Source organism: Aythya marila, assembly GCF_965140915.1.
Source record: "Aythya marila genome assembly, chromosome: 1".
Classification (NCBI taxonomy): Eukaryota; Metazoa; Chordata; class Aves; order Anseriformes; family Anatidae; genus Aythya; species Aythya marila.
This window is the reverse complement of record NC_139042.1, coordinates 194,321,500-194,325,308: the sequence shown is the minus strand read 5'-3', so window position 1 is coordinate 194,325,308 and position 3,809 is coordinate 194,321,500.

The window sequence follows — 3,809 nt, the reverse complement described above, 5'->3', positions numbered from 1 at the left end:
CAGTGCTGGTTTCAAAGGATGGGGTTCAGCCCCTGTAGGTAGGAATATGCAGATTTCTGATTTACATCACTTTCACTGCTACTACATTTTTATTTATTTTTTAAATATAAAGTGGAAATATTATTCTGTGAGCAACCAGACAGATATAGGGGCTCTGGAAGCAGCTGAATCTTTTTTTTTTTTTTTTTTTTTTTTTTTCATATTGGGTATTTGTAACAATCTCCCCAATGTGGGTTCTAAAATTCTGTGTGAGCTCATACCACAGCCTTCTCTTCAGCTGCAGCTTGCTGGCCACTCCTTTTCATGAAACATAGGAATGGCATTATCTTTGAGTACTCTGTGTTGAGTTTGGTTGCTATTGTACAGTAAAGAGCACGGAAACTTCATTTCCTCAGAAAACAAGTTGAAATTGTATAATTCAGACTGTGTTTTACTACAGGCTTTGGTGCAGTTCCTGACCAGTTTGGAGGGTAAAGCCTACTTAAAAAACAAAAGTGCCGTACTGTTTATGAGGAATGCTAATCCGAAATAGCTACTTAGTGTAAAATGCAAAGCTCCTCATACTCAGGGTGAAATCTGTAGTCCGGATTTGAAGGAACCAGATTGTCACCCTGAGAATCTCACCTATATCTTCTACCCATTTCATAAAGCTACATGGCATCCTGAACTGCTCGTGTGTTATGTTGATGAGTGCAGGATAAATTACAAGGACATTGTTTATACAGAACTCCCCTCTGCTAATCCCGGCCCTTCTACTTCATTGTTGCCGGAGACTGGATGCATAAGCACTATGAAGAAAGGTCTCATTTTCTCCATCTCATAGTGGCAGAAAATACTGTTTACCTAAACCAGAGGGATATTGTGAGCATTCTTTGTTATAATAACCTGCTTTTAAATAATCTACTTCTAAAAAGAGATTGTTAAAACCAGTTAAAAATAGTGTTTTGGAGGAGTTTAGCAGATAATATTTATATATTCATCTCATACTGCTAGAGCAATGGTATTTGTTTTATTTTGTTGCATTTTCATCTGAATAACAACGTTTCTTGATTTGAAGTTGCATCGCTGTAATGACCTTTGCTGAATGCTAAATTTTAGATTGCATTTACATATGAGACACTGCTATTTTGTTAAGTAGGAGACATATTATGAGGATAATATGTTTATCTTAAGCTGTAATTCTATGTCTAGCAAGGATTCAAATTTCTAGGATGGCTAATGGCTTAGTGAAGTCTGGTAAAATGTCTTTGAGATAAATCCCAGCATAATGAGATCAGTTAGATCTAACTGTAAAATGGAAGGGAAGATTAATTTTAACTTTCAAACACACAGTTTGGTGCTTTGCTTTTTTATTTTACAGCTTGACAGAGATATATTTGAATTGAGGAATCCTGGAACTGGATGGATCTTTTGAATATGCATAACCTAAAAAGGGAGAAACTAATCTTAAGAAGAAAAAAAAAAAAAAAAAAAAAAAAAGCAACTAGCTTCACATAGGGATAGATTTTCTATTCCCCAGAAACTAATTTGCCTCCAATGTAAATTCTCTGGTAAAAGGCTGTGCCTACACTGCAGATACAAAATGCTTGTGACATAGGTTATGTGGGTACTAAAATAGTATGGGCAGCAAAACAACAGTAAAAACAAAACAAGTTTCCACTTTTATTTTTAAATATATTCACTATGTTGCGCTTTTGTTTTTAGTATTTTCATGCAGTTCCAGTCCTAGAGATAGAAACTGGATGGGCCCTTCTGCAGAATCAAAGCTTCTGTTTAAGCACACAGAATATGCTGTGGCAGTGAAAACTTTTTGGTCAGTCAGAATATTTTCATTCTCAATTGCTAAGGGAATAAGAACTTGCCCACCCAAAAAAAAAATATTCCAGAAAACAACAACAACAAAAACTAATATATTTTAATATGGTGACTTTTCTGAAATTGTCCCATGTTTTGGAGTCTGACGATGTACGTACTTGTGAATAACCTCCTCAAACTTTTGCTTCTGAGACAACTCTGGAGCTACTAGCAATCATCACTTTTTTTTTTTTTTTTTTTTTTTTTTTTTTTTTTTTTCAATTCCTAGTACTTTTGTCACCTAAAATCTACATTAAAATTAACATTTCGGGGGGAGAAAACACCATTTCTGACAGCTCTTGTGAACTGACTCTGAATAATGGGATCTTGCCAGTTATAGAAGGTAACTCACACTGAGCAGAAAGATCCTCAGTTCTCACTTTATTTGAAGCTGAACATGCAAACAGAGCCCTGGCCAAGAGACAGAGTGACTGATAACACTTGTCAACCCCAAGCACCGAGCTCTTTCAGAATCTGGCTGCACATATTAAAAAGCAAAACACAGGAGGCACAAAAGGTAGACACTGAAGGAATTGGGGAGAAGTTCATACTACATCTAGAGTCCAAGATTCAGGTGCATTTCTGTTTCTTCAGGTCATCTGCCCACAGCTCAGCTTTCTCTCTCTTTCCGGAGCAGAGCAAGACAGCAGTAGAAAAGCTCTGTAGTGTCTATACTGAAGCAGAGGTTGTCACAACTACTGAGCTGCTATCTGAGGCAAAGGGGAGATCCTGAGTTTGGAAAATAGTACCAAAAACTAGTGCTTCCCTCATTGAATGTTGTACAGATTTTATTTAATTATTTATTTATTTAGAAATAGCGTTTTGTTTTCATTTGTGTTGCATTTAACACAGAGGGACTCAGACGCTCTGTGGTATTTCACCTCTCTTCTCACCTCATTTTTGAGGGAGTATTTGATTAGCCATTAAAAATCACTCAACTCCAGCAGAAGAAAAAAAAAAAATGAACAGGAAGTGGAGACTGACAGCGCAGCGCTGCTTTCTGCATGACTCTGCATGTTTATCTAATTCACACACTCAAAGCATGCCCAGGAATGATCTTTGGCACTGCAGTGAGATTCCCTGTACCAGTACAAGGCTAAAACACTTCCCAGACCTTTTTTGGCTCTGGTACCACTCCTGCAAGCCATGCCTGGCACTGAGCAGCCGGAGCACACGGGACTGCTCCCTGCCAGCTGGCCTTGGTGGAGCATCACGTTTACTGGTGCAGATGAATCTGTCTTATTCCTAGCAGTCCGATCTTTTGGGTACATTCCATACATCCAGAATACTTCATAACACAAGACTTTAGATTATTATCTAAACAACTGGATTTCCCTTTTGAGCTTCATTCTGTCTAATGGAAAATGATGGGAAATGCTGAAGTGGCCTATCCTAACTGAATCCCACATGGCAAGAGAAGGCTCAGCAAACCTCAGCAGGTGGAAAGCTCTACCCACAGCAGAGCACAGACTGACTATTAAAACACACAGCTTTGTATGTAGTGAAGCTGACAGCGGTCTTCTAGGAAGAAAACTGACTTTCCTCAACTGTGTTGTTCTGGGAGTAGCATTAGAAGAGCAGAGTGTTTGTCACGTAGGCCTATTTTGTAGCAGTTTACAATTAACCAGCTCTGGAGTTATTAGTTTGAAGGCTGTTTGTTGGCACTTCCCACCGAAAACACGAATCGCAGTGCGAGCAGCACTCCTGAGGAGAGCACCAACTCGCCCACTCCCCAAGGCTGCCCCCCTCAGCCGCCGGGACCCCCGCGCGGGCTAGGAAAAGGGCAGACAGAGACGAGGAGACAGCTTTTAATTGTTTTCATCTCTTAATTTATTGAGGACAAGGCAAGGGACAGCGATAGGGTGGACACATGGTCAGTGACAGCTCCGAGAACACCGGCGCTGCCTGAGGGGAGCGCTGAGGGAGCCTGCGCAGCTCCCGCCGGAAGCGCCCGG